The 9,520-nt window shown below is 40.6% G+C and overlaps 1 pseudogene across 1 annotated transcript; it reads left to right on the forward strand.

The window, feature by feature from the left end:
• Window positions 1-3,538: 3,538 nt before the first annotated feature.
• On the forward strand, window positions 3,539-3,813 carry LOC308649421 (prothymosin alpha-like; annotated as a pseudogene). The gene has a single exon. The product of its transcript is annotated as a prothymosin alpha-like (transcript).
• The last annotated feature ends 5,707 nt before the right edge of the window (window positions 3,814-9,520 follow it).

A 9,520-nucleotide genomic window follows, 5' to 3' on the forward strand; every position in this document is an offset into this window, starting at 1 on the left:
TGGCATTTCTTGTAGAAATAGAGAAAGCAATCATGAAATTCATATGGAAAAATAAAAGACCCAGAATAGCAAAAACAATTCTAAGCAGGAAGTGTGAATCAGGCGGTATAGCGATACCAGACTTCAAACTATACTACAGAGCAATAGTAACAAAAACAGCATGGTACTGGTACCAAAACAGTCGGGTGGACCAATGGTACAGAATAGAGGACACAGAGACTAATCCACAAAGTTACAACTATCTTATATTTGATAAAGGGGCTAAAAGCATGCAATGGAGGAAGGATAGCATCTTCAACAAATGGTGCTGGGAAAACTGGAAATCCATATGCAACAAAATGAAACTGAATCCCCTTCTCTCACCATGCACAAAAGTTAACTCAAAATGGATCAAGGAGCTTGATATCAAATCAGAGACTCTGTGTCTGATAGAAGAAAAAGTTGGCTCCGATCTACATATTGTGGGGTCGGGCTCCAAATTCCTTAATAGGACACCCATAGTACAAGAGTTAATAACAAGAATCAACAAATGGGACTTACTTAAACTAAAAAGTTTTTTCTCAGCAAGAGAAACAATAAGAGAGGTAAATAGGGAGCCTACATCCTGGGAACAAATCTTTACTCCTCACACTTCAGATAGAGCCTTAATATCCAGAGTATACAAAGAACTCAAAAAATTAGACAATAAGATAACAAATAACCCAATCAACAAATGGGCCAAGGACCTGAACAGACACTTCTCAGAGGAGGACATACAATCAATCCACAAGTACATGAAAAAATGCTCACCATCGCTAGCAGTCAGAGAAATGCAAGTCAAAACCACCCTAAGATACCATCTCACTCCAGTAAGATTGGCAGCCATTGTGAAGTCAAACAAAAACAAGTGCTGGCGAGGATGTGGGGAAAAGGGTACTCTTGTACATTGCTGGTGGGACTGCAAATTGGTGCAGCCAATTTGGAAAGCACTATGGAGATGCCTGGGAAAGCTGGGAATGGAATCACCATTTGACCCAGCTATTTCCCTTCTCGGACTATTCCCTGAAGACCTTAAAAGAGTGTACTATAGGGATACTGCTACATCGATGTTCATAGCAGCACAATTCATAATAGCTAGACTGTGGAACCTACTTAGATGCCCTTCAATAGATGAATGGATAAAAAAATGTGGCATTTATACACAATGGAGTATTACTCTGCACTAAAAAATGACAAAATCATGGAATTTGCAGGGAAATGGATGGCATTAGAGCAGATTATACTAAGTGAAGCTAGCTAATCCCTAAAAAACAAATGCCAAATATCTTCTTTGATATAAGGAGAGTAACTAATTACAGAGTAGGGACGAAGAGCATGAGAAGAAGATTACCATTAAACAGGGATGAGAGGTGGGAGGGAAAGGGAGAGAGAAGGGAAATTGCATGGAAATGGAAGGAGATCCTCAGGGTTATACAAAATTACATACAAGAGGAAGTGAGGGGAAAGGGAAAAAAATACAAGGGGGAGAAATGAATTACAGTAGAGGGGGTAGAGAGAGAAGATGGGAAGAGAGGGGAGGGGAGGGGAGGGGGGATAGTAGAGGATAGGAAGGGCAGCAGAATACAACAGTCACTAGTATGGCAATATGTAAAAAAGTGGATGTGTAACCGATGTGAATCTGCAATATGTATTTGGAGTAAAAATGGGAGTTCATAATCCACTTGAATCAAATGTATGAAATATGATATGTCAAGAGCTTTGTAATGTTTTGAACAACTAACAATAAAAAAGAATCAAATATAAATAAATAAAATAAATAAATTTGAGTCTCCTCTTCCTTAAAGAGAAGGTTCTTCATAATGAGAGGTTTGGGGGAGCTTCTGTCTCCTCTGTATAGTTGGTGGTGTGAGTGGTAAAGAGATGGCTGACAGTGTCCAAACCTTTTCCCTGGACCTTGGCGGGGGAATCAAAGGCTCCATGTATCGTCTCTAAGCTAGATGCTTGAATTCTGTAAAAGAGAGGGGAGCAATGTTGAAGGAGGGCGAGCAGTGTTCTGGGGCAGAGAATAGAGTGGAAACAGAGTGAGCCATGGTGATTAGTAGAATTTCCCTGTGCTGTTCTCTGGTTTGGTCTCCTTTTGTTTTCTCAAGTGATTTTCTCTGTGCTTGTCAGTAGCAGCCTGAATTAGGAGTCAATTCCCAGTGCTCTTTGGAAAAGTTGCCGTGTTCGTGCTTGGAAAAGTCATGAACACCATTTGGTTTCAAGACAGAGCTGACCTAGCATTTGTGCTATCAGGGAAGATGCCTCACCGTTCCCATGTGTCAGCAAAATAATTGCTGACATGCTCTTCAACCTTTTGCTGCAGGCTCTTTTCCTTATCCAGAGAATGATTGTGAGTTTCTTTCCATCCATCATGTTGGTTAACTGGTGAGTTTGCTGCATAAATCCTTTTTCTGCTCACTGTACTCCTTTGAACACTGTTGGTTCAATAAAAGAATTTAAATGCACCAGCGATTTTCAACATAAAGCCTTTCTGCTTTGCACCCGGCTTGCCCTTGGCTTTCTCAGCAATGCAGTCCTCACATATTACCGGTGGCTCCTCTTCTCTAGCCTCTTTCCTTCATTTACTATCAGTGTCAATTGAGCAAAGACCCCTAAAAAAGCAAACTTTTGCAGTTGCACCTCTTCTCCTTGGTGATCTTCTTAAGCAAAAGATTCTTCCACAAGACAGTTCACCTGCCATCTGCCCTGAGCAGTTCAACTTCTCTGCAGAGACGTCCCCTTCACCTCATCCATCTCCTGCACAACTTAAGGCCATGCAGGTCCCTGAGCCACCTGCCCTGCAAAGGGGATGATAGATTGGAAGGAAGCAGTGGCAACTCTTTTCTCCAACCTCTCCTGGCCAGGGAAGACAGGATTCACTCTGCCAAGGGTCCTCTTCATATTCCCTTTCCTTTGAGGAATTGAAATTTTTGTTTCTGGTACACATAAGGCAGAACCTTCCTCACACCAATATGTGAATTTTTAACATATCCATTAGTCTGAAATTTTTTTTCTGCAGTTATTTTCTAGCATTTCTCGGCCCCTGTGCCTGGGTTGGTTTCTCCCTGTGCCATTCACCCTCCCACCTCTGCTTCCTGCCCTCCAGCATCTTTGGATGAATGGATCTTATGATTCTCTCTGTCATATCTTGTGGGTTTGTTATTTTTGTTGTTTTTCTGTGAAGCACATACATTGGAAGTGGGAAGTGAAGAGTATTTCAGGTGCTCCTAGTCACACACCATTTATGGTCATGTCTTGTTTCTTGTAACTCTGGTTAGATTTTGGTCTCAATGGCTCTTCTGCAAAGAGAGGAAAAGGTAGGAAGGAAGAAAGGAAGGAAGGAAGGAAGATAGGTAGATAGATAGTGGCTACTCTGCAAAGCCATTTTTGCATTGTCCAGCTTCCCCATTGCTGCAACCTCCTCTACCACCACAGACTCTGGTAGCTTTATGGGCAGAGTCTCTGAACTCTAGTTTTCTTTTTAATACGTTGCATGGGATCACCAATGTGTCCCACTATGTCAGATGTGGTGGATACCAGCTCCAAGATCACCATCAAGGACTTAAAGGAGAAGGAAGTTGTGGAGGAAGCAGAGAATGGAAGAGATGTCCCCGCCCCAATGGAAATGTTAATGAGGAAAATGGAGAGCAGAAGGCAGACAGTGAGGTGGAAGAAGAGGAGGAGGAGGAGGGTGATAAAGATGAGGAGGCCGAGGCTGCTACAGGCAAATGGGCAGCTGAAGATGATGATGTTGATACCAAGAAGCAGAAGACCATGAGGATGGCTAGATAGTGGGGGAATGAAGCAGGAAGGCAGATCTCCCACAAGCAGAAAGGATAATGGCCTCAAAGAAGGGAAAGAGGGAATGAGACCATGCCATCCTGAAAGGAGACATCAGGCCTGGAGAACAAGCTGTCACTGCTGCTGACTAATTGTCAACTAAGGCTCTTCCTTTGCTAACCCTACCCCTACGCCTAGCAACAGACCACCAATCTACCCTCGCCTGAATCACTCCTTCTCCCAGTTTGGACCATCCTCGTAAATATGCACTTCTGATTGGCTTATTAAGGTGGGAGCTTGAAGAGTTTTGTTGGTCCTTGGTAGCATTCCTCACCCCGCCAATCACCTGTGCTGGGCCATCAGATATGCCTTTAAAAACCCCTAGACAACGGGCACCTGTTGGTATCCCTCTCGGGACCCATCCCTCTTCAGGATCTCTGCATTCTTTCTATTCCTCTAATAAATCATGTTACTTTGCTTTCACTCTTGTGTCCAAGGATTTCATTCTTTGAATTCCTGAGACAAAGAACCCACCCATCCATGCTCTGTGCTAAAACAGAAAAAAAAAAAAAAGACCACCATGCCTCTTCACCCTCCACTTTGGGTCTCAGAATGAAATGTACTCATGTTGGAGTACAGAGGCCCACCTGTCCCCTGGGGGTAGTGCTACCCACAGAAAACACGTGCTCTCTACTACCCAACCAAAACCACAGTGTGAATTTGCAACAGGGGAGGAAAAAAAAAAACTAAGACTTCCAAGGCCCTGCTTTTTTTTTCAAAAGTACTTTAAAAAAGGAAATCTTCATATTTTTATTTACATTTTATATTTTTGTACATATTGTGAGGGATCAGCCAGTTTTAATGATGTCAGATGACCAAACCAGCCTTCAGAATATTCTGTCCTACTTCTGTTTTTAGTTGTGACATGACCATGTTCATTAAAATCGAGAGAGAGAGAGAGAGAGAGAGAGAGAGAGAGAGAGAGAGAGAGAGAGAGAACCCTTGTAACAAAAAGCAAAAACAACAATAACAAAGAAAGTAATCTTACTGCAAGCATTCCAGGAATTTTTTTTTGTTTATGCACTTTAGCTGCACTGTAACTAGTTGGTTTGTATGAGATCATTGAAAAGGTAAAAGGTTTCTTTTTGTTGTTGTTGTTTATGGAGTTGCTTTTTGTTTCATTTTATTTTATTTTTGGCCTCTTTGATGTATGTGGGAAACAAAGTTGTCCAACAATAAACTGAAATTTTATTTTGCTGATTTGTTCTTATAAAAAGAAAGAGGGGTGGGGTGGGGAGGAAACCCCAAAAAGACAGGACAGAAAGAAAGACCTTCACAGCCAGCTCAGATTTTGAGAAATAGTTTTCTTTCTACCCCTTGAGGACAAAATAGGTTTTTCCACTGGTACATATAAAGCTCCCAGCTCTGGAAGGTACCAACTCTGGACAAATGTCACTGCAACCCAATGTGCAGAGAACCTCAACTTTTTAACTCTGGAGGGTGGGAATTTACTGTTGGCTGTTGCTGGGTCTGACTGGTATTTCAAAAGCATATTGGTTGCTGCAAAGCGGAACTGGAGGGGTGAACTTATTAACTCCATTAAACCTGTGATTGGTGAAGTTTTCCTGTCATTTTAGGAGACTAAATATGGGTTGGGAGCGGGTGTCAAGACTCTTGTACGATTTTAAAATTTCACAAATGCAAGTTGACTTCCCACAAACAAAACATATGCCACAGTTTCTTCATCTGTAAAATGGGAATGGTAGCACCAATCTTGTAATTATTGACATTTTTGAATGCAATAAAACATGTAATGTGTTTAGCTCTCAGTGGATGATGAGCAATGGTAAATGGTTCATATCTATGGATGGAGGGAAGGGAAGGAGACCCTGGGGGGGGGGAGAGAGAGAGAGAGAGAGAGAGAGAGAGAGAGAGAGAGAGAGAGAGAATAATTATATAATTATATATGTATATATATAATTATATAATTATTTTATTATATATATATAATTTTACTTTCATATTAATTGGTTTACTCTGCACCTATTTATTATTGAGGCTTGATTTGTCTTAGGTGAGGTATAGTTATATGAGTTTGAGTTGTTTTATCTTACATTTGCTGGTTTGTTTGTATTCTTCTTAGTCTTCATATTAGCCTCATCAAATCCTAGAGGAGGCTGGTTAAGAATCCCATTGTGATTTCGGGTATGTGAGAACATGGGAAACCATTGCCTTGTTTCTTGCAGATTCAGAATGACTCAAAAACTTTGAGTTGACATGTCTGGGTCTGTGCCTAGAAAAGTGGACTTGAAACAGCCTCAGAGCTCTCCATGTCACAGCAATGCAGTTCCAAGTTTAAAAGGCCTGTGTGTTAACAAAGGAGACGCAACAGTCTTTTGCAAAGATCTTCACTGGGAGATTAGAGGGGTATGAAGATGAAGACATCTTGGCAGTCTTGTTGAGGTCAAGATGTCCCTCTCCCTAGTGCCTTGGTATTCCATAAACGTAGATGCCACCTTCACAAAAATGTAGGCTGTGCCTTGGGTCAAGGGAGGGACTGAAACTGTCAGATTTAATTTGTGCTTCCTGATAGAATGTAGCTCAAAACAGAAATTAAACTCAGTTTGGAAATATAAAGAAAGGCTTGCAGCCTGGAATTTGTGAATTGATTTGTCTCTATAAAGTTTTTTTATCTATATAAAATAAAGTTCCCTTTTCAGAGTGGACATTACTTACAATTTCTTCATTATCAAAAGAAACTTTACAATGAATGCACTTCTGTCACAGAAATGGAGGAAACTATGTTGTTTTATATCACAAGTCTGTTCTTCATAATAATTTCTGAGACTCTGTTAGATCTCAGAGTTTTAGAGTTCCATAAAGATGGCATGTTAGAATTTATTCTGAGAAGCAAGGCTGGCAATGTTTTAATCCTATCTTATCCTATCCTTCTCTTTCCTTCCTGTCCTCTTTGGTCCTCTCCTTCTTTCCCTCTCCTCCCTTCTTTTCTTTCTTCTTTCTGTTTTCCAGTACTAGGGATTGAACCCAGGGGTTCACACTGCTAGGTAAGTGCTCTACAATTGAGCCACGATCTCAGCCATTTAGATTTTTTTTAAAACATTTTGAGACAGGGTCTTGCTAAGTTGCCCAAGCTGGCCCTGAACCTGCAATTCTCCTGACTCAGTTTCCTGAGTAGCTGTGATTGATTACCGATTAGCACTACCATGCCTGACTTAATATTTCTTAAAAGCAAAAATGTATTTGGAGCTCAAGCATTTAATTTAGTTGCTACATTAAATATTTCAAGTCAAAATGTCTTGTCTTTGTATTGTATTGGTGTGTTTATCTCCAAAAGAGAGAGAAAGAAAGAAAGAAAGAAAGATTACAAGGAGTCATCTCTGACAAAATATAATTCTAATAAATCATAGCTATATAAAAACATAAATTAGGCCCGGGGAGAGGCCCACCCCACTGCACTGCCCCAGCAACCCGGGGAGAGGTGCCCCATGCTGGGGTTCCTTATTCACCAAAGCATGACTCCACAGTGCAACATCAGGGTACATATAGGCTTGAGATTGCTGCCACCTTGAAACTGAGATATCACCACTTCTATCAAGAGACAACAATAAGGACCTGGTAAGACGTCACCAAGGGCCCTGTGGGACTGGCTGTACCAGAGGTATCTGTACTAGGTGATGCTAACAGTTATCCTGTTGCCAAGGTAACAGGGAGTCTTGCATGGGGTTGCCTCTCTCTAGCCAACTTCTTACAATTACCCTTTCACTAGTCATATAATCTAATACCTCTATGTTCTAACATCCTTCCTCATAAACATCTCAGCCAATCTCCCAGCACCCCTGCCATTCTACCCTTGGAAACTGTAAACCAATATGCAAACCCATTGATTATATGGTAGAAGACAACCGAACTCATCTTTTCTGATTAATAGTGACAAAACTGTAAATGTAAAAATAGTAGCTAACTGATCTATGGCTGCACATTAGGTACATTGAGTGCTGTAATATTGAAAAATGGTGCAGCCAACCTGTAAAGCCGTATGGAGATTCATTGGAAAACTTGGAATGTCACTACCATTTGACCCAGCTATCACGCTCCTCAGCTTATACCCAAAGGACTTAAAAACAGCATACTACAGGGACACAGTCACATCAATATTTATAGCAGCATAATTCACAATAGCTAAATTGTGGAATCAATCTTGATGCCCTTCAGTAGATGAATGGATAGGAAAACTTTGGTATATATACACAATGGAACATTACTCAGCATTAAAAGAGTATAAAATCATGGCATTTGCAGATAAATGAATGGAGTTGAAGAATATAATGCTAAGTGAAGTAAGCCAATCCCAAAAAACCAAAGGCCGAATGTTTTCTTTGATATGAAGATGTTGATTCATAATGGCGATGGGGAGCGGAGCATGGGAGGAATGGAGGAACTTTAGATAGGACAAAAGGGAGGAAGGGGAAGGGAGGGGGCAAGGGGGTAGGAATGATGGTGGAATGAGTTAGACATCATTACCCATATCCCTGGATCATTCACACCACCCATCAGAACCTGCATCTTCTATATATGCCAAGGACTGAACCTCTGCTGTGCTATGTTTCCAGCTGCCCCACACTCTAAAGGATGCAGTGGGAAAATCTGAGGAAGTACTTCTCTGTTTTCTCTCTCTCGTCTCCAATTGGCAATGGCTCCACCTTCATGGCAACACCTTTCACCTAGGAATGAAGCATCTCAGTGTCTACATTGTTCTTATCTGCTTCTCTATTTTCCTAGTCTCTCTTTCTGGGATCTGAAGTGAACTTGAATTCATTATCTCCTTTACAACATTGGCTCTGGCTCCCTACTTACAGTATGCCATAATCTCTGCTGAAATGTCTATGGGTGAACTGCACCAATGCCTGAAACTTTTAAATGCATGAAATAATATGTTTGATTCATATCTAAGGATATAGCTCAGGGGTAGAGTGCTTGCTTAGCAAGGGTGAGGCCCTGGGTTCAATCCCCAGTACCATACACATATTAAAAAAATTGTGATTGATGGAGAGAGGGGTGATTAAATGGACACCTAAGATAATCTAAGTATAATAAGATATTAGTTATAATATCTAGGTGGTGGATATCTTTACAAGTTTGTTAAGCATTTCTTTCTTTTTTTTTTTAAAGAGAGAGAGAGAATTTTTTTTAATGTTTATTTATTTATTTTTTTTTAGTTTTCGGTGGACACAGCATCTTTGGTTGTATGTGGTGCTGAGGATCCAACCCGGGCCTCACGCATGCCAGGCGAGCGCGCTACTGCTTGAGCCACATCCCCAGCCCAAAGCATTTATTTCAACTTTTCTGTATATATGAAAATTTAATAATAAAATTTTAAGGTAATATGTACCATTTAGTAAAATATCTCAGTGATATTAAAATAATAAAGAATAGTAAGAAAAACCACACATATATATGATACTTTTTATTGTACTGATTTAAGAGAGTGTTTTGGCTAATACCCTTTCAGACTGTGTATGCATATCAAAGAATGGATGATTACTTGGTACAATAACAAAATGAGGCATCAAATGTTATATAATAATACACACTGTTCATTTATGTAGGGAGTGCTTTGATTTCTCAGTACAGATGAGTTGAAGTATAGTGCTGGAGACCTTGCCATCAGTGATGTCCCTTAAACTGTCAGCACCATGAG

Source organism: Spermophilus citellus, assembly GCF_964194105.1.
Source record: "Spermophilus citellus genome assembly, chromosome: 5".
NCBI lineage: Eukaryota > Metazoa > Chordata > Mammalia > Rodentia > Sciuridae > Spermophilus > Spermophilus citellus.